Source organism: Tenrec ecaudatus, chromosome 4, assembly GCF_050624435.1.
Source record: "Tenrec ecaudatus isolate mTenEca1 chromosome 4, mTenEca1.hap1, whole genome shotgun sequence".
NCBI lineage: Eukaryota > Metazoa > Chordata > Mammalia > Afrosoricida > Tenrecidae > Tenrec > Tenrec ecaudatus.
In genome coordinates this window covers 138006673-138029405 of record NC_134533.1, presented here as the reverse complement: position 1 = coordinate 138029405, position 22733 = coordinate 138006673, and the positions used below count along the sequence as shown (strand labels likewise).

Below are 22733 nucleotides of genomic sequence, written 5' to 3'. Positions count from 1 at the left end.
GACAAAACATATAGACCTCCATATATGAGAGCTCTCTCAGAAGCAGGAAGAGAAATTCCAGGACCATCCAGGCAGAAGAGTCACCAATGGAGCAGTTTGAGATCTCTCTGAAATGGATTAGAGCCTGTTGTACGGAGAACAGGGCAAAGAAGGCTGGCCATCACAGGCTGGGGCAAGGAGACCGTGAGAGAGAACACAGGGCAGGAGCAGCCCCTGGCCCAGGAGACTAAGAAGCTGAGGACTTGAGAGAGAGGTGTTGTTGTGGGCCAATGACTGTAACCTTAATGTTTTCTGGTCCTGGCTTGTGGTAACCTGCTAACTTCTCTAATCAACCCCCTTAATCAGGACCACTGTCTGTGAGTTCTCTGGGCCCCCCACCCAACAGAGCAGTCAAGTGTCCTGGGAACAAAGGCTGGTGTCCACACAGGGGAAAAGCAGCAGGGAGGTGGACGCATAGACAACAAGCCATGGGCTGATGAGGGTTGGATTCTCTTTCTCCCCTGTCCATAGCCAGAGGAGGTCAGATGTGGCCACCAAATCATTTTCACAACATGTCTGACAACATGGACAGCTGCACACAACTCTCTCGGTACCTGTCTTAGTCTTGTTAGGGTGCTTCGAATATATAATACTTTTTGTACCATGAGAACATAAAAGAATTTTAATCAGGGATAATATCAATTTTGTAGTAAAACTCTAGTAGACATCTCCCAGATTAAAAAAAATGTGCAACAAGTTTAAGAAAATGCTGTCTTACATAAAATAAGCATTTTAGATGGATCGAGGGTAGCAAGAAAAGTCAGGAAGAACCTGAAAAATGAGCCAAGATTAATACAGTTTGCAGAAGGCTATGGATGACAGTGAAAGTCCCAAACCCATTCCCAGGGTCCCCCACAAGGACTGAGCCTCGGGCGACTCCTCTCTGCCTGTGGACCAGGGATGGGAAAGGCTTCTTCTTAGGCAGTAGTAGCTAAGACAAACTGACACTTTGCATTTGATCTTCTTCTTGATCCAACATATAACAGTTCCAGTTTTAATATTTTCTATTTTCATTTCAACTGAGGTTTTTCTCTTGTTTCTGTCTGTTGTCTTTGGACCATTTACGTTTTGTTTGATTTTGAATGTTTTTCTGTGTATGAAACCCAGGATAGGTAAACCTACAGAGACAACACTGGACTAATAGCTTCACAGTGACATGGCAGGGGACATGGGCAGGAAATGAAGAGCTAACAAGGAAGAAGAAATACCCTGGAATTGATAGTGGTGATGGCTGTATAACTCTAATGTGACTCAACTACTGAAATGTACAATATGTAAACTGTATGTTGGTGAAACCTAAAAAAAAAAAAAAGAGCCAAGTTATGGAAGCCCATCAACCTTGACAGAAGAAACTGCGGGCGACTTCTAGAACCTGGTGGAAGAAGCCAGCTGGATTACCATGGAAGTGATAGCCACTGAAAGTGGGATCCAATGCATTTCAGAAGTTTCAATTTTAGGCAAATAGATCGGCTTCTGCAAGCTGTTGATTCAATCGGTATGAAAAGTATTGTGAGAAGATCAGTAAATCACAGAGATGATCTTTCAAGTCTTTGAACTTTTGTGAATTAGGTGGGAGGTAACGTATCAGGTAACCATTTTGTATTCTAATTGATCAACCCACCCATTAGCTTGTCCTGCTCCTGATTCCTTCTTCTTATTGCTGGTCATTATCTTCAGCCTCTATCCCCTTATTACTCCTTCTCTTCTTCCCCCTGCTAACCTCCAAAGTATGTTTCTTTTAGGCAGGATTAAAGCAAACACATGAGCCCTGGTGGTGTAGTGATTACCTGTTGGGCTGCAATCCTCAAGGTCAGCAGTTTGAAACCAGCAGCCACTCCTTAGGAGAAAGATGATGCTTTCTACTCCTGTAAACAGTTACAGCCTCAGAAACTCACATGCAATTCTACCCTGTCCTACAAGGTCACTGTGAGTCAGCATTGACTTGATCACAGTTGAGATTTTTGTTGTTGTTAAAGCTACTTAAGATGATTTTATGGAACCTGGGACAAATCTGAGATTTACCAATAATACCAAGAGAGCAAGAGCAAGAGTCAGTCAAAACAGTGACTGCTTTGGGAATCTCTGGGCCCATTCACTTCAGGGCAGAAAGGTCAGCGCAGAAGGTTATAGCCTTTGTGGGGAAGATTCGCCTTGATTGCTTTTCGCAAAGAACACAGGACTTACTAGAACAACATCTTAAGAAAACTGAAATCATCACTGGTGAGAAAAAGGTAGGGAAATTGCATGGATGGATTTTTTTTCTTATCAAGACCATGAGAGCCGCTCATTCTCTGAGGGTAGAAAAGGCTGTTCTAGGAGAATTTTGTTAGGAAACTGTGGTTGTTATATGATCTGTCAACTTGAGGGTATTAAGAGTGAAGGGGTGGAGTCTAGCCTGTCAATCAGGTCACAGCCTGATGATGCCTCCTTGCAGGCATGGAATTCTCATGAGGGATTCTGGGAACTTCTCCTCTCTCTCTGCCTTCGTCTTCCTATTGACAAGTGTGTTAGTCCGGTAGACTAGAGAAAAAAATTCATAAACAAATTCATGTATGTATAAGAAAGAGCTTTATATACAAGAGCAACTGACTATTGAGAAAACATCCCAGCCCAGTCCGGATCAAGTCCATAAGTGCAATATTAGCTCATATATCCAATACCAATCTATAAATTCCTCTTCAGATTCACGAAACACATGTAATGGCGCTGAATGCAGGAAGATCACAGGCCAGTGGGTGGGAAGTCTTATGTGTCCAGTGGTGGTAAAAGCATCTCAGCACTGGTGAAGGTCTTCCAGTGGCTCATCCAGCTCCAGGGCTCTGGCTGCATCAGCTTAGCTCCATCACGCTCATTGTCAGCAATGTCTCCCAGGGAGTGAGTGTGCCCCACCTCCAAATGAGGTCATCAAGCTGCAACCTGATTGACAGGCTAGACTCCCCCCCTTCCTCAAAGTGACAGATTATGTAACTGCCACAACTAGCCACGTGGAGGCTTGCTGAGTCCTGCAAAAGCCTCTCTCTGCTTCACCTTCCTATTGAAGAGCCACACTCAGAGAGCTGGAAAAGCTATATGGAGACCCACACCAGCGCTGAGATGCTTCCACTGCCTCTGGGTCCACAAGACTTCTCACCCATCAGCCTGTGATCGATCTTCCTGCATTTTGCATCATTGCATGTGCTGCATGAGTCTGAAGAGGAATTCATGGACTAGTATTGGACTAATGAATTTGATCAGGACTGGGCTAGGATGTTTTCTCAATATAATTACTCTTCCATATACATATATGAATGTTCCTGGATTTATTTCTCCAGTTAACCCAGCCTTCCAATCCCTACTGCAGCACTCATCTTGCCTCTTCGAACTTCAGTGTTGTTCCTAAAACTCAAAGAAGAATGAAAAGAAACACAAGTTGAGTCTCAAGGATGCCAACACTGCCACTTTGATTTGGTGTAAATTGAAGAGCACAAAATTATCTGGGAAAGGCTACCTTCAGAAGTGTGTAGACGTGCATAGCAGATAAACCAACTAACAATAGCTTTATATTTTTATATCTTTGTTCACTAAAGGTTTCTATGATTCTGTAGCTTTTGTTTTGTTTTCCCTTGCAGTTTGTCTACATGATGTTAGGTAATCTCACCGACCTTTCTGAAATCTTTATATGTGTGTGGCCTGAATTAGACTCAAGGAAAATCTCTTCTGTACAAGTATGTATCACATTTTTTCCTAGAAGGCCCAGATTAGATTTACTCTAGGTAAAAATAATCCCTCATTTTACAGGATTATTCAGAAGTAGTGATGCATCCAATCTATTGCTAGCAAAGTTGAGTCAAAGCCACAGGTGACCCTGTAGGGCAGAGTGGAACTGCTGCAGACAGCCTGCCACCAGAGCTCCCACTGGCTAACCCAGCCCCAAACTCACTGCTCTCCCATCAATTCAACTCATCTGGACCTCACAAGCCTGAGCAGAAAGCCCCTCAAGGCTTCCAAAGCCGTAAATCTTTACAGAAGCAGATCCCACATCTGTCTCCATGGAGTGGCTGGTGAGTCCACACCTCTGGTCAGCAGCCAGACACGTTAGTAAGTGTACACAGACGACTTAGCTGATAAAAGTTAAACAGTGACCGAGGCTGTGCTGGTATACGTCTTGTAAAACTGGAAGAACTATAAGTTAAAAAAAGTAAGCTACTGGATGTAAATTAAACCTTAATGTTAAAAAAAAAAAAAGATGACCCAGACAAATTCATATTTATTATTAGGAAGCTATTTAAAAATTATACAATTCTCTTGTGTTTCCACTTCTGGTCCCCTAACAGGAGCTATGGTCTTTCTTTTTAAAAATTATTATTAATTGAGCTTTAATACTTATATACTTTTATCATATATCATTTTAATCATGTCAAGTAGAATGTATAATTGCTACCACAATTAACTGGCAAACACTCTTTTTCTACATGAACTTTTTGACATCGTCTCCCTTATACCCCACTGTACCTCTGTATTCCCCTCCCCCCAGCCCCTGTCCTTCTAGATTCATTGAGCCTCGGTTTCATACACCGAAAACATGTTCTTTCTTCAAGTTTAAACATTCTGTTTTACGGATAGGAGCTCATACACCTGTCCACTGCATTTGTCTAACAACTACTATATATACTCAAGTAGAAGCTGAGTTTTTCAGCACATTTAATGCAGTTTTGTGGCAAAGTTAAGTGCCTCGACTTATATTTGGGTTGGCTTATACTCGAGTATATAAGGTATCCTTTTGTCTCCAACTTCATCACAACCCTTCCCTCACTGTGTGAGAGCAATCCCATCAGCTCACAAACCTACATCATATATCCTGGTTTACAAGCAAATCATTAAACTAGACTTCTCTTGATCACACACTTTCCAGCTACCAACTCAGTTCGGCTGCTTATAAACAAACTCCCGATGAAGGTTGTCCACATTGCCAGCTCCTCTGTCTTTCCTCTTGAACACATCCATGATTCCCCACAGCTCTACAGAAACAGCGCTTGCCAAAATAATCTCCACGTTGCTAAATCCAATGGTCACACGTCAGCTTTCACCTTACCCTGCCAACCACATCTGGCCCTTCACTTGTCCTCTAAGCCGTCATCACTTTCTTGGCTACTCCTCCTGTCCCACCAACTGCTCCTTCTCAGGCTTGGTTCCAGTTCCTAGTCCTTCCTCTCTAAGCACTCTGGGATGCCTTAACTGGATCTTTTCAACCTCTTCTCTGCCTACCCCTCCTCACTAAGCCAAAATCAAAACCACTGCCTTGGAGTTGATTCCAACCCATAGCAATCCATAGGATGTCCAAAGCTGTAAACCTTTCCAGGAGCCGATAACCTCTCTCACCCTCAGAGAAGCCGGTCATTTTGCATGCTAACCTTGAGGTTAGCAGTCCGACAGATAACCATTACCCTATGGGGGCTCTTCACTGCACCACTAGGGCTCCCAATACACTTCCACACTTGCCTTTGACTATCACTGCCACTGAGTCAACACTGACCCAAAGTGACTCTATGGGACAAGGTAGAACTGATCCTTCAAGTATCCGAGACTGTAGCTCTTAATGGAATAGAAGAGCCAGTCTTTTTCCCTTGGAGCTGTTGGTGGTATCAAACTGCTGACCTTGCAGTTACGAGTTCAACACAAAACCTCTCTGCCACCCTAGCTCCTTCTTCCTTCCACACTAGGTGATCTAAATAAGCCTCATGGCTTCACATACTCAGAGGCTACCAATCCCTACCCCTATCCCACCCACACTACAGATTAATGCTTGTATTATTCTCAAACGGTCTTTTACAGCCAATGTCCATGTCTAACAGGTACTGAAAACTTACATGTCCAAAATCTAACTTTTGGCAGCCCCCCCAAAAACCATCCTTCCCTTCACCTTGATAAATGGCAACTCCATTCTTTCAACTGTCGAGGTCAAAAACCTAAGACCACTGCTGACTCCTTCCTATCACAGCACATATGCGATCATTAATCAAGTCCATTGGCTCGATCTTTAAACATATCTTGACACCATTTCTCATCCACCCCACTGCTCTCCTTCAATGGTTGCCACCTGATACATTCTTGCTTCTGTGTTGGGCTCCACCCAGTTGCTGCCAGGCAGGTCAGTTCCCACGCTGTCCAATCCATCGGTATGTGGGCACATGTAACTATTAAGCACCTCAAATGTGGTTAGTGCAATGGAGGGCCTGAACTTTACATGTATTTGATTTTAATTAATTAATTAATTTTTAAAATGGCTCCGACTGGACATCGTTTCATTATAATACAAAAGTTCACCATGAAAGAGTCATGAGTCAGAGCCCACACACCAGCAACTAACAAACATTAAACTCTCCATGTCTTTTAATGTAAACAAAGGCAAATTAATAGCATTGAAGTGGCTCATCTTTCACTACTGCACAGAACTAGTCTCTGCCACAGCAGCCTGAGCGACCGTTTGTGTCTAAATCACCCTCCTCAAAACCCTGTGACTGGCTTAGCTTCAGCCACCTTGCACAGCGCCTAGCACATAGCAATATTCGACACGTTTTTTGGATGAATATGAATGAGTACATGAATATCTGCATGTAAGCATATGATACAAGACTTGTGAGACAAGACTGTACAGTGAAAACCAAGGCTCCCGCCACTCCCAACCACCATCCAGTCAGTCCCCTGCACCCGTGACAGCTCCTGGTGCCAGTTCTTATACAATGTTCAGAAATATTCCAGGCACACACAAGCATGTGTGTGCATTATTTCTTTTTCACACATACCAGGTTACTTCAAAAGTTCATGGCCGGGTGGGGGGTGGGAGGTTGGGGGGGGGGGAAGGTGATAACAAGGGCTTAAATATAAAGTAAAAGTTTATAAAATAACGATGGCAATATGTGCACAAATATGCTTGATACAATTGATGTATGGATTATTTTAAGAGCTGCAAGAGCCCCACTAAAATGATCTTTAAAAAAGTTCATGGGAAAAAAAATTAAGAATAATGAATTTTCTGTGATTTCCATTTTAAAGCCCAATGTACAGGAATTAATTTCCGTGCTTGCCTCGTCACTTAATAGCACCGCACCGTGTAGCTATCTTAGACATCTTTAAGTATCTATATGTAATGCTGCCTCAGTTTTTATACATTGTATTTCCTTTTACAGCTCCAACAATTTTCCTACTGAGTATCTTAGTAATGGGAAATTCTTTAATTTTACAAAGAATATGGTGATGGCTATAAAAATGCCGTCACATGCCTTAGTTGTATCCATTTATCTTCTCTTCATAAGTGCGTAAGTGCCCATTTCCCCACATCCTAACATGGCAATGTGTTCTCAAACTGTTTTTGTTAGTTGTTAGGTTAAAACAAAGTATCTCATTGTTTTTGATTTGTCAAAAGCAAACAATGGCTAAACACCTTTGTTTAAAAGTCATTGTGTAAAAAATTGGTTATGCTATTCTTTCATGTTAAATTGTATCAGATACCTTCCCCTCATGTTTCTAGAAACCTAGAAAGACTTATTTAAAGTCTTGCTTTTTTTGTCTTTTGGCTAAGATCCATATGATAGTGCCCTCATCTTAAGCATTAGATTCTTGCCCTACCGGGAATGATTTGGTGTAGAAATGAACGACTCAAGGGTTTTCGCTTTGTTTCTAGATGCAGCCATTAATGAAGAGCGCAAACACTAACCCACAACGACATGAATGCTACCATCACTTATACGATTGGGTCAATTTCTTGACTCTAACCTGCTCTACTGATCTGTCACCTTGTGTGCCAGTACCACGTGGTTTTACTTCATCATGAATGTCTCGTCAGAAAATATGCAAAGCCAAAGAAACCAGTGCCAAGCGCATCTTTCCTGCCTGGCTGCCCTTTTAAACTATTTGTTAATAACTACTGTAAAGACTACCACTTCCATTAAGTGCAGTACTAATGAGAATTAATTTGCAGGTTTATTCTGGAGAATTGAACCATATCATTTTACAAACAGAGAAGTTTGCACCCTTAAGACTGTATTTCTGCACCCCAGTACCCCAGACTTCATGTGGTGCTCTCAGCTCAGACCCCAAACTGAAGAGTCTATTCAGTCATTGTGGGAGTAGGGTAAACATCCTGTCTTTTCCCATTCAGCCTTTTCAATATCCTGGTTTCTTCCAATGACGAGGAAATGTGTCTTATCACCTGCCTTCGCCTTACTTTGTGCTGGAGGAGTATGTGTGAAAACATATTTCAACCTGTCCTTGTGTTACAAGTTTTGCCAGATCCCTGTCTCCATCATCTCTTCACCCGTGCCAGTCTCTGACTAACTAACAATAGGATTAGATTCAGAAGCATAAACTGTATTCTCTCCTGCAGGAGCCTACAGTGGGAAAGAAGGCTGGAGGCTAGAGCCACACAAAGAGTCTTGGAATATAGAAGCCATAGGATACAAGAAACCACTGAAAGGTTTTAAACAGAAAAATATAGATGAAAACTATTTCTTGAGCACATTCTATGTACCAGTTATCAAACCAGACAATTTATATGCATCATATGTCATGTTGTGTTCGTTGTTAGCTGCCACTGGTTTAATTCTGACTAGTGGAAATCCTGATGTGATAGGTGCTAACATTACCTCTTTTTTACCCATGAGTGAACTGTAACACGAAGAACAATTAACTTCACAAAAAATAAACAAAAAATGAATGGGAGAATGAGATTGAGACCCAAGCTTCTCTAGCTTAAGAGCCAAACCTATTTCTACCACTCCTTGAAAGATCACACAGACAATGATGCACTGAACATATTGGAAAAGAAGATGAAACAGGAGGTGAAGTTTGAAGTAACGAGGTCATGAATTGGAGCAAAGACAGTAAGAATAAATAGTAATTCCAAAAGAATTGTATTTTACAAAGAATAATTAAAACTATAATCAGAAAGAGGAAAAAAAGACTGTATTTCTAATTTCAGTAAGCAACGTGTCACTGAAAGCGAATTAGACCAGGGTATATTAAATCGATAACTCAGGGGCTGACTATGACCTAGATTGATAACTCATAACTTGAAAAAACAGCATATTTAACTGGAAATACAAAATCTATACAGCAGGTAAGACAGAACATCCCCATGGATAATGCACACCTATAAAAATGCTAAGACAGGGGCGGCTGGACTTCCTGTAACACAGCCAGTAGGAGGAGCATCAAGAAGAACCGCCCAAGGCTAATTCTGCAGCAGAGGTCAAACACACCTCCACCTTTCAACCTTTTATTTTCTTTACCAATTCTGGTAACATTTGCCCTTCCTAAGGCATTTGCTCTGCTGTAGGGTTAAAATGGCCATACAGAACTCAGACAAAATTATGGGAGTTGTTAAAGAAGTAACAGATTACAATTCAGGATTAGAAACAACTCAAGATAATGATATTTTTCTTGAGGACAGCCTTTTCTGAGTAGTGCCCATAGAGAGGTCTCTCTCTGGCCCCGGGCCTCTTCCTTAATTGAGCAAGGGTTACAAAACTATTTAAACTCTGCTTATAAATGCTGGATGCCACCCCAGTAAGCCTCAACCCCAAGGTACCTAGCTTTCTAACTCCCTGCATCTGGAAACCCACTAAGGGGCTGGTCTCCTGGTTCGACAGCCATAGTTTATCTGCTGCGGCTTCTTACCATCTCTTGCTGCCCCAGTGAAGTATCACAGCTCAATGTGTCCTGGATTGAGGTGATTCTCAGTGCAGGGATCCCAAGACCAAAGGATGTGCCCATGCCTCAGTGTCACTTCTTGGTGGTTGTAAAACTCATCTTTCCTTCTCTGGGATGGCTGATTTTAAGTTTAGCAGGACGGAAAAAATGACCACTCGCCACATTAGGGTTCTATACACCTTATTCATTGTCTCTCTCAACCCCAAGGGTGCCGTGTACCTTATTAGCTAATGCCCTTGGTGGGCGATCACCTCACATTTTCATAGTCTTATCCGGTCATTTGGAGCCCAACCACAAGATCCTCAGGGGCTGGGTTGGGGGAGGGGGGTGGTGATGTGGCTGTCACCTCCTATAGATTTACAGCCTCTGTAGGGTTCTCTCTAGAGAACAGTTCTACTCTGTCGTGTAGGGTGACTATGAATCAGAATTGGCTCCATGGCAATTGTTTATTTATTGATTCAATCATTTGATGGGGGTTACAATGACTAGAAGAGCTTATTGAAAAATTCACTGCACCATAGTATCTGTGTTTGGGGGAATAGACCTTGCAGTTACTCTCTCTGGACATGTTTATGTCTAAACATACTTAGACAATTTCCCCTCTACAATATTTTAAAAATCCTATTTACTAGTGAGCTACCACCAACCACAGACTATTGGGTGCAGTGATGATCCACATACAGTTCCAATATTTCATTCTACAGTATTGGATTTTTAGTTAATCTTGCTCACCCAAATCCTTAAGGTTAAATCCAAAAGGCGACACAATTTAATAATGGAGTGGTCACTTAGTGTCTGCAATGGGGGTGGCCGAGGAAGATGATAGGTGCTGATTGCGTGGTGGGAAATGCATAAATGGCAATTAAGCATTCAGGAGGACACTGATAAGGATAGATGATTCACCATGCCTATTTCTACAAGCCACAGCCATAGAAGCAAACACCAAGACGTTTCTGCAGCTGCTCGTCAGAGGGCTTCAATAATTCTCCCCGGTGGACAACTTAACTGCAATCTGCCCATGGCAAGGATCCTTGAAATGGTCGGAACAAGAAGCAGTTCTACATCCCCTAAGGTTATACTCTGAAATAGTCAATAAACTGCACTGCACGCCCCAGGCTTTCCCTACACTTTTCCCCAGAGAAATGAACCTGATATCTTGTTTTGGATGAATATTTTTACTCAAAGGACGTCTTTTAAAATAGTTAGCTTGCTCCCTTTTCTCTGTTCCCAAGATCATAAACGCCTTGGCTTCTTCAATCTGAAAGAAGATAAACAATGTTTCACCGAAGAAAAAAAGCTTTTCTTCTCATTGTCAGGCATTTAAACCTTGCCATTTTCTTGCTTAAAAAACAATTCTGGTGAAATACAAGTGTAAAACATTGCACACATGTTTATGTATCAGATCCACCATGGCCTCTGTTTTTTTAAAGTCAATCCTTAATTCAAAGCCTGGGATCTGGAATATTATCACTGTATTCCAGTCGTTCATCCCACCTGACGACCTTGGAAACAGTGTATTTAGTCCACTCTCACTGGGTCTCCTTTGCAGGTCCTTGGCTTCCACATCTGTTAAAGGGCCATGACAGGGCAGGCTCACTGCTTGCTCACTGGCTTCTTGATCTTCAGTGAAACATACCATCGTGTCCTTTTTCTCCCATCTTGCACAGTCAGGAAACACTTTTATTCCTCTCCCCACCCCCTCCATTTCTGTTTCACCTGCTTAATTAAAGTTTCCCGGTGGCGTATTGGTTGTGATCCCCAGGCCTGGCTGCTGGAAACGACCTGGCGCTCCACCAGAAAGACGAGGCTTTCTACTCCCACAGTTACAGTCTTGGAAGCTCACAGGGGCAGTTCTAACCTGTCCTACAGGGTCACTGTGAATCTGTACTCAATGGCAGTGAGTTTTTTAATATCATCTTATGAGTAGGTAACTCAGTTTACCACAAGTCCAAACTCTCTGGTCCTCCCAATCCTTCAGTGAAGTTCTTCTCAAATGTTCCCGATCCTGAGATGCACCCCCACAGACCCAAAGAAGCTGAGACTAGGAGAATCCTTAATTTTTCCCTACAGTTTTATTAGCATCATTTATATATAATGCAACCCAATAGTTCAATTGTCGAGTCATATCAAGGGACACTGTACAGTCATTTAGCTTAGAGCTCCCCCAGGCCTCCCCGCCCCACACACCTTCATGGTGAAATCGCCTTTAAAATGGGTTGTGCAATCAGTCATTTGACAAGCATCTCAGACGATTCTTTTGACCAGGCAAGACTGGGAAGTGCGACTACCTTAAGTCCCCTCGCCCTCTGCTCAAATTAAGGAAGCAAATTGTAAGCAGACTCCACCCCACTGTTTTTCTCTGGTTTCATTTAAAAAGAAAAAAGGGCTAAGTTGACCCTGTTTGCTTCTGTCTCTTGTTCTCAAATGTGCCATCTTCTCAATGTTGAGCCCACTGTCAGTCACTACTTTTAGGCTCATTACCACAACCAATACACTTCACCAGATGGCACCCAGAAATTTGTTTGCAGCCAAGTGGAAGAGGGTGAGAGAAAAGTGGCACATTTTATCTTGTACCACCAGCTGCTGACTGGCTACCAAAGATCAAGGCAGCTAGGTACAACCACAAAGATCAAAATTTAGGAGGATCAGAGCACGCAAGGGCAGTACATCTTGGGAAATCATTCTATTTAAAAAAAATTTTTTTTGGGGGGGGGAATCATTCTTATGGAGAAGTTCATAACTCCTCTTGGATGGAAGGCTGCCCCAGGCAGCGTTAAGAAAATCATTTATAATTTGGTTAACTGAAATATTGTTTTCACCATTTACCATAAAAATGCCAACAGACAAAATTAGATTGAAAGTTGGGTTCTTAATGCAAATGTGTCATTTTAGGACACAAATACAATCAGACCAAAGTGCTTGGAAGCAGTTATTTTCTTTAGCAAAAAAAGGGGGGACCCACTGTAATCCATTGAATGCACATTACACTAAGTATACATTATATAGCTCATTCAAAATTATAATAACCTGTCAACACTTATGTTAACAGTTTTCCTCCCGAGGGCTACGACTGAGTTATATTAATATTAGACTGTGAAGAGTAAAAATATTTAAAATCTCAAAAAAGTTACATATAATGTGGACAAAACCCCTTTGTCAGAAACTGCTAGCCATGAAATGCTCTGCAGAGTTTTATAAATAAGGTCTAGTGTGTCTACCTGACACATAAGTGCTTAGTTCAAGGTATCTCCATTATCCTATCTGGGAAACTTTCAATAGAGTTGCCAAATTCTGCACCCCAAGTGAACAAAGTGCCCGAAGCCAATCTCCCTGCCGATGGCCTCTGGTTTTAGAGTTATGACTGCCTGAAACTTGGGAGGGCAAAACAATGTTATTATATAGGCTCCTGGACCCATTCACAAGAGTTAAGTCATAATATAGTCATGTCACAGTACTCACACTATTTTCCCTGCTCTTACATAATAGTAGAAAAAACAAACTCACTGGCATCGAGTTGAAGCTGACTCAGAGACCCCATAGGGCTGGGTAGAACTGTCCCCGTGAGTTTCCTGGACAGTAACTCTTGACTCAATGGCAGTGAGTAGACAAGACTTTCCCTTTATGCCATCCCCAATATGAGAGATTTCTAAATAGGTTTTAGCTAGTTTTGTAAAGGAGATCATGGAAACCAGGCCTTCTGGGCGTTCTGACTTGGGGAAGAATGCATTGGTGAGGTTCATATTCCGCTATACATCAGTGTTTTGCGTCAAGGAGTTGGCATACAGGGCGATGACTACAAAGTCACATCTGAAGTCTTTCAGCATGTTTTTAGATAAGCCAATTGCTAATAGAAGTGTTTGTTTAACTTCAGGACCTCTCTTTAAATTGCAACTGAAGGAGGAAAGCTGTTTCTTTTCATTTTCTTTCTTTAGATGCTGCCAATTCATTTCTAGGTAACAAACTCAAATTGGTTTCTCATATATAGAGTCTAAAAAAAACCAAACTCACAGCCATTGAGTCCATTCTGACTCAAAGTGGCCCAACAGGACAGGGCAGAACTAACTACCCCTGATAATTTCCAAGACTAGAAATCATTACAAGAGTAGAAAGCTGCATCTTTCTCTCCCGGAGGAACTGCTGGTGATTTCAAACAGTAGACCTTTCAGATCACAGATCAAGATGTAACCACTAAGCCTTCACAAAATAGAACTTGGCTAATCATACAGAATATACATCTAGAATGTAATAAAAGCGAATGTGTCTAGCCATCTGAATACGATAATTTTGTGCTTGACAGATAGTGGAGATGAAGTCAGCCTCCCCTTTTTTGAGGGGGACAGGAGGCACTACACTTGCTTGTTTTAATGCTTTAGTGGTTAAGTCGACAGTTTCCAAAGTAAATTTATTTCCATTCAACAATTCATTGTGACATCCATTGCAATCCATACAATGTAACAGCAATCTTCCCACTTCCTCCTTAGTTTACCATTTCCATTCATCCTTCTTTCCCAACACTTCCTGCCTTTTGAGTTTTATCTCAGGGCAAAGGCTGCCCTTTGTTTTCCTGAGGTAGAGGTGTTCTAAGGTGTACCTCCCAGAGTGATTGCTCACCTTAAAGGCCTATTATCTGGCTGAAAACTGAGGGCAGGGTGGGTTTCAGGAGGATGGATGTCTAAGGCCATAGTCTCCGAAGATTCCAGCAATCTGTATCAGATCGGTCAGCCAGATCATTTTATGGATTCGAGTTTTGTTCCATGTTTTCTCCCACTGAACCCCATCTTCTAGCAGTTGGTAGTAGTAGCTGCCACCATGCAGGTCAGTCCAGCTCTTCAGTCTCAGGGAGGTTGGGGTTCACAGAGTTCAACAGTTCTTTAGACTGATTTTTTGTTCTGGATCTTTGATGCCTGATTCTTTCTGTGTCTTAGTTTTTTTTTGTTTTTTTTTAAACTCATCTTTGATCTGGACAAAATTAAAAACCAAACTCACTGCTATCAAGTGAATTCTGACTCATACTGACCGCACAGGACAGAACTGCACTGCCCCTGTGACTATCCGAGACTGAACTCTTTACTGGGGTAGGAACCTCATTTTCTTCCCGATCCGCTCCTGATCCTAACAAGAAGACCAATAATTGTAATTCAGATGGCCGCTCACAAGCTTTTCAGACCCCAGTCACTACTCACCAAAGAAGGATGTAGAACACTGTATTTGTGAACTATGCGACGCCAGTAAGACCTTGGCGTTCCCCAAGTCCTGAGTGTCCGCGCCCAGCCATTCAATCCCTGTGTTTGCTTATGGTGAAGGCATTCTAACTTTGGCCCCTGTGTGCTATATCCTTGGGTATATCTATAATACAGATAAATACATATGTAGAAATATCCCGTCAAATTAGCATCAACAGACTTGCTCCTTACTTGAAGGGTTAATAGTCTCCATTATTTATGCATTTCAATTGACATTGTTTTCTTGGTAAGTCCTCCAATTATAATAGTAATTTATACAATTTTTTCATCTTATTTTTTAATATTTTAGTAATTTATACTTCTAATAGCTACAATTTATGATGATGTTACAATATTATTTCACATGTGGGGAAAACCAACTTCCAAATTAAAAGCTATTCCATCAAAATTACGTAATCTTTAGTCAACATCATAAAAGTTCTTATTTTTTATTCAAACTTGGGGTTTGTAACTGTATAAATCCATGTTAAGATAGTTTACTTTTCTTAAAACTGAAAAACAAGCAAACTCAGTGCCATTGAGTGGATTCTGACTCATGGAGACCCTACAAAGTGGTAGAACCACCCCCTGGGAGCTTCAAAAAATATGAATCTTGACTCACGAGGCTGGTAGTTTCAACTGCTCTCCCCGAGGCCCGCATGGCAATGGCAGTGACCCAAGCTGCCACCAGGGCCCACCCACTTGTAACTCTTCCTTAGAATAGTGAGGCGCACCTAAGCCACCTCTCTTCTACTAAAAGCTGTCCTAATTTTAATTCAGACAACAAGCTTGCTTCAAAATCTCTAAATGCTGTCATTGTTTGAAACAAAGCAAATATTCAGGGAAGCCCACCATTTCTAGTTAAGAGCAAGGGCAATTTTCAATTAACTCTCTGAATGTTTACATTTTTATCTTTTCCAGTTTTTAGAAAACTTACAAAATATTTGATCTACACACAAATTTTAAACTATTGCACAAAGACTTCTTTTTTTCCTTTGGCTATTAAGGTGCTATGTCAATTACTACTAATTTTAAAAAGGAAAGCGAGGCAAACAATCACTGAGCGCCTCCCGTGTGGAACGGCATGGAGAGCACTGGGTCTCCAGGCACCGACCTTAGGAAGGTAGGAGACCACCAAGTGCACAAGACAGTGTACAGTATGTAAGAGCACAGGGTTTCACTTTGTGGCATTTATAAAAGAAAATATGTTTACTTTATTCACTACGAATACCTCAAATTCAAAACCTTTTCTCTTTTCACCTGCGCTGCTTCCCTTACATGCCCCCCTGCCTCCAGCTCTCCATCCTTCTCAGCAAATAAACCCTCTCCCTTTTCCCATTAGCCACCAGCCTAAGCTTACTATCATTTTCAAGGCAAACTGCAATGTGTTTGCCTTTCAATTAAACCCAAAAATATTTCTTCCACATTCATTCAGAGGTCTTTTGGGTAAGTTTCATGCTTTTTCATAAAAGATAGAAAGACATCAATATATACAACTGGTGTTTCATTTCTATTTCATTTTGAGCCTAACTATTACAAAATGATAAACTGCTGCATCCTCTTAGTATTCCTTACATATTTTAAAAAATCATTTTATTGGAGGATCAAACAACTCTTATCACAATCCATCCATCCATCCATTGTGTCAAGCACATTTGTTGCCATCATTATTCTCAAAACATTTACTTTCTGCTTGAGCCCTTGGTATCAGCTCAATTCCCCCCTCCCTCGTGAACCCTCGAAAATTTATACATTATTATTATTTTGTCATATCTTACCCACTCCTTTCACCATTTTTCTGTTGTCCATCCCCAATCCCTTACATATTTTATAGTAACTTATTAGCTTTTTAAAATTTCCAAGTTGTCCAATGACTATTTTTCCCAAAAAATGGTCTAAAATATATTTTCTCATTTTTTTTCACTAATTGCATGTAATTTGTGAAATAGGGGGAAAAAAGTCTCTGTAAAAGGTTTGTTATTACAAATAGGTTACTCTAAGACTGATTTTTAACTTGAGTCTAAAAAAGTCATGTTAAATGACTGCATTTTACTTATTCACTCAGTAAGTTAGATTTATGACCTCCCCTCCCCATTCTAGCTACTGTGTTTTGAATGAAACAACTTCAATTGTAACAGAAGAAACATCTGTTGCTTTTTTCTTCATGCCTTTCCTAACTGAAAGAAAGGCTCTCTGCTTGACCCCCCTCTCCCCTCCCCCACCAAGTTCCTTAAAACTTTTCAAAAAGTAAATATATTCAATTATATTAAAATTTTCAGAATCTAATAAAATGCCATCATCAATCTAGAACAATTCAATCTTCTATTAGAGCTCAAAGAATGTCTAAATTCCATACACATAAAAAACCTAGGAGCTGTGACGTTTAATTGCAACTAAAATGCAGGCTTCCAAAGTATACTTGAATTGATCAACTCAATCAAGTTACCACACATTCTGGGCTCACTTAGCCTTGCTTGAGAGTTTTCTTCGTAGGATCCAGATTCATATAGAATCTTGTATGTTATATTTTCTTTGCTAACCCAAAGCTAACATAATGGCAGTCACTGCCACAAGAGGCAGACACCAAATGGTGCCACCCACACGCTCACACTGTGCCTCCTGATAAACCATAAAGCAGTGGAATGCACCGGTCCCTTTAGAAGCAGACAATGCCTGAGCTTCATTAGAATACAGCTGACATTTTCAAAGCACACATACTTTTAAGAAAAATGTACTGGGGGCCAAAAAAAGGAAAAAAAGGAAGGAATTTAACAGCTAAAAATGCTTAAATATTAGTAAAGTGTCAGGTTTATTCTCAAAGATCTTTAGGAGATATATTTTGTTGTTGATAAAATTAATTTTCCATTCATGAGAAGAAAAAAGGGCATAGTTATGGGCAAAGTTTATTTTATTAACTACTGCAAAGAAATGAAAGTAAACATAAATTTGAATTGCCTTCAGAAGTAAAAGTCATAAAGTACTTATAAGATTTTTCAATTCCTCAACTGCGTCTTTAGCTCTTGAATGAAAGACGCGGAGGTCCAGAAAGATTTTTCACATTTTAATGAAGGTATGTAACTGAGTGATAAACTAAGCTAACTCTACCCCTCCCCCAGCCCACCCCAACCCCCAAGCCCTGTAGTTTTCCTGACTGAAACAAGCCAGGACGTCTTGATTTCAGCGTGCTTTTAGTTATTTTTCCATTTAACACTGCTGCTGTTTTAAGAACACAGGCGATTGCTGTAAAAACTCACCCAGCAGTAAGAAACAAAACGATCTCTCTTACCTGGTCTAAGGCAGCATGCCTCTCACTGCAGTACCAACAACACTCTACAGTCTTTGTTACCATTCAGTGGAAACTTGAGACTGTGTCAGACGTAAGCAATCGAGCTCAGAAAACATTCATCTAAAATACTCCTCAGTAAAGGAAAAAAAATGCTCAAGAAAACTGTGAAGTTACTGGCTTTTAAAAGACATCTGAACACTCTGTAATGGGACAAAGGCCCTTCCAAAGAAACTGGAAGCACATGTCATAGACCATTTGCCGGATCCCTCTATGTAGGATTTTGCTTTCTGCCTAGTTATTATTATTATTTTAATATGCTTAAAATAAAAGTAGTGTAATTATCAAATCTTAACTCCAAGCTAGCAGTTTTCTGAAACTCATCTGAATTTTAACTCGCTAAAAATTTAAGTTTAAACTTACTCATGAAAGCTGAACAATTCGAATTACCCATTTCTGGGTAGCTTCTGGCTCTGAAGCAGTCCTGAAGCAGGAGTTCTGAATGCATCTTGTAAGCACCGTTACAAAAACAAAAAAGAAAATAGGAAGAAACCTTTGGAAAGTTGGCCAAGGTTTTTTGAACCTGTAATAAGTGGCCAGCTGGGTCGAGAGAACAGCCCTGCCCCTGCCCCCCTGAGATAGGAAGGCTGTGCTTAGCCGCCAAAGTGAATGACAGGCCCGCTTCTGATATCAACAAAGAGCAGCTTAGTGGTGAGTTGTTTTTTTCTCCTCCACTTTCTCACACAGAAGTTCTAAAGTTTTCAAGTTACTATCTTTATATTGGGGATAAGTATATCCCTCCATTTTTTCAAGAGAGTATCCAGTTAAAGTTATCCTAGTTTTTAAAGTGATTGATTAAAAATACACACCTCATCATCTTACTTAGCTTTTCCAGGCTGGAAGAGGAACCAATGATGGCCCCTTACGTTCCTTGCCAAACTTGTTCTTTATAAAATCACAAAACATAAATTCTAATTATTGATATCAATGAGCTTTTCCTGCATCCTGTCGTGTGGGCACAAGCAAAAACAAAAACTGGGTAACAGACATTAGAAACAAGGTCACTGAGATCACAAGATTTTTTTCCCTATCATTTTATTGGGAGCTCATACAGCTCTTATCGCAATCCATACATATATCCATGTGTCAAAGCACATTTGTCCATATGTTGCCATCATCATTTTCAAAATATTTTCTTTCTACTTCAGCCCTTCGTATCAGCTCATTTTTTTTCCCTCCTTCCCCCACCCTCCCTCCATCATGAACCCTTGATAATTTATAAATTATTATTTTTCCATGTCTTACACTGACGGATGTGTCCCTTCACCCACTTTTTTCTTGTGCATTCCCCTGGGAGGGGGTTACATGTAGATCATTGTGATCTGTTTCCTCTTTCTCCCCCACCTTCCTCTTACCCTCCTGGTATCACTACTCTCATTATTGGTCCTGAGGGGTTTATCTGTCCTGGATTCCCTGTGTTTCCACATATAGCAGTATACATACTCTGGTGTAGCCTGATTTTTAAGGTAAAATTAGGGTCATGATAGGGGAGGAGGGGTAGAAAGCATTAAAGAACTAGAGGAAAGTTGTATGTTCCACCGGTGCTATACTTTACCCTGACTGGCCCCTCTCTTCCCTGTGGCCCTTCTATAAGGGGATGTCCAGTTGCCTACAGATGGGCTTTGGGTCTCCACTCTGAACTCTCCCTCATTCACACTGATAATGATTTTTTGTTCTGGATCTTTGATGCCTGAGACCTGATCCCATCGACACCGCATGATCACACAAGTTGGTGTGCTTCTTCCATGTGGACGATCATAAGATTCTTAACTAGAAGTGCATGTCTATAATTACACAAGTTTAAACCAATAAACACTTCACCCAATGGCACATATTTACTGAATACCTACTGTGAGTCAAGCACTACTTCGAGACCAAGAGATAAAGTAACCACCGAGGCATAAACTGTACAAAACCTACAACTTCTGCGCCCTATATAGTTTACAACTCAGCCCCCTCTATGTAACAACACTTTGTGGTAGTTATATAATGTGTTGTCAATTTGCGAGGATAATGAGTGAAGGGGTGGAGTCTAGCCTGTCAATCAATGTATGGCCAATGAGGCCTCTGTGTGGGCATGGCCTTCCCCTGAGGATTCTGGAATTCCTGTATTTCCTCCTTGGAGGCAGCAGACACACATTCTCTCTCTGCTCACTCCCTTAGAGACAAGGCTCACTCCCTGTGAGGCATCCCTGAGGAGAAACCACATGGGCCTATCCTGAAGCAGCCCTGAGAGCTGGAGAAGTGACGTGGAGACCCCTGCCAGTGCTGAGACCCTTACACCGCCGCCACTGGATCCACAAGACTTCACTCCCACTGGCCTGTAATTTTCCTGTGTTCAGCATCATTGCATGTGTTTGGTGAGTCTGAAGAGGACTTTATAGATTGGTCATATGGGCTAATATCGGACTTATGGAGTTGATCTAGACTGGGCTGGGATGTTTTCTCAATATTCAACTGCTCTTGTACATAAAGTTCTTTTTTTTAAAGCTCTTTCTTATACACACGAGTGGGTCTATGAATTTGTTTTTCTAGTGTACCCAGACTAACACACTCTTCCAGATGCATGAGTTACCTATCCTTCTCTGACAGTTGTACCCAATCTCAGGGGAGCAAGGATTTTTAGCGTTGTTCAGTGCCATCTCTCTAATGGCTAAAACAGGCTTGTGAGATGCCCAAATAAATAGATACTGAAGGAAATAGATCAAGGAGGAACTTTTCCCTCAAACTGCTCTTTTACAGACACATACGTTGCACAGCATGCCTAGATGCCAACAGTGGCAGAGTAACCAAAACCAAAAGGCCAACCCTCTGCCATAAAGTCCATTTCTATTTATGTCGACCTGATAGGACAAAGTACAATGCTCCTTTGGGGTGCTTAAATCTTTACTGGAGCGCACAGCCTCATCTTCCATAGAGCAACTGGTGGGTTCGAACAGCTGACTTTGCAGTTATCCTCAATGCATAACCCATTATGATATTAGGGCTTCTTAATAATATAGTACAGAGTCCAAATTAAAGTGTACTATAAACATATAAGCGGGGTCCAGTTTTTTTGTATACCCCCTCGAATACTAATTAAAAACAAATATAACCTACACGGGCCTGTGATCTTTTCAGAGTCTATACGGTTTTCATGATCAGATATGAAATCACTATTATACTTAAATGGAGCCCTGGTGTTGGACTGTGATTCACATGGTTGGCAGTTCAAAATCACCACCAGCTTTGCAGAAGAAATACTGGACTTTCTCCTCCTGTAAACAGTTAATAGTCTTGGGGTGGTTATGAGTCAGCATTGACTCTATGGCAGTGAGTATAAGGAATCAGTTAAAAACCTATAAAGTTTTTGAAAAAAAAAAAAAAAACCTATAAAGTTTTTGTGGATGGTCAGATTTCAGAGCACTTTTGAATTGAAATAAAAAAAGAAACTTGGAAATCACACAGAATTGATAATGTTTTCTGTTAAAACTGTATATAATTATATTAATTTATATACTCAGTTGGAAATAATCTTAAACTCCCTCTGATGGTTATGATTGTGTGTCAACTTGTCTGGGCCATCCTATTCTGGCTTGGCAGTTATGTAATGGCCTAAATAGCCCCATGATGTCGTCTGGTGTGATCAACCTTGATCTGATAATAAGGGCATTGGCTAGGATGCATCATCCTTACTCAAGTCTACCTGAGGGGTGCAGCCTGCATCAAATGTGTATGGATATTCAAGAGCCTGGCACAGCGATCTAGCTTTTTGTTCTCTCTGGAGCCTGTGTCACACTCTCATCATTGGACCTCCAGTTTTGGGGACTTGAGTTATTAGCCCACTGATCTTGGATCCTTCAGTCTCCACAGTCTAACCTCTGATCTTCCTCAATCCTTGTAGCTGCATGAAACATAAGAAGCCTCCAATCTGATGTCTGACCCACAAACTAGGGACTCTATGGCAGCCTCTATGACTATAGGAGCCATTTCCTAGAGATTATCTGTCTATCATGTACACCAGAGAAGTTGAGACTTTCCCTCCCCATCCTGCTTCTCATCATCCTTGATCTTCTATGAGACAAAACAACTCTACTCTGATAGGCACCTCTACCAATCAGATCACTGGTGCTTGCTCAAGTCACACAACGCCAATACAGTCAGGGACAAGATAGTCACAGCTACTTTGCTATGCTCTTAAAACAAAAATATATCAAGTTTCTAGGTACTCAAATATACTCATCGTACTTTTCAATATCAGAATAGCTTTCTGGAGATCTGGGCCATGATGAAAGTTCAAATATAAACTTCCTGGTATCTTCATACATTCGGTATATTTCTAACATAAATGTAAAAGCAACCCAATAGTAGGAAGAAATGAAATAACTGGTCCAGTCATTTAAATGGGTGGGGCCAAAGTAGGATTCCACTGTTCCTATAAGGACCATTTTCCCTCTCTCTTT

At 41.0% G+C, this 22733-nt stretch overlaps 1 protein-coding gene across 5 annotated transcripts in view; it reads right to left on the bottom strand.

Annotated features, from left to right (window-relative positions):
* TFDP2 (transcription factor Dp-2) overlaps positions 1 to 22733 on the bottom strand; it is a 174423-nt gene that overhangs the window by 57720 nt on the left and 93970 nt on the right. Inside the window, exon 1 of one of the 5 annotated variants that reach the window (XM_075546817.1) lies at positions 18235 to 18269. The exons of the other annotated variants lie outside the window; for them this stretch is intronic. The gene's annotated coding sequence lies outside the window, so the exon portion shown is untranslated. Of the gene's footprint in view, positions 1 to 18234; positions 18270 to 22733 lie in introns of those variants that run through there. 5 annotated transcript variants of the gene reach the window in all.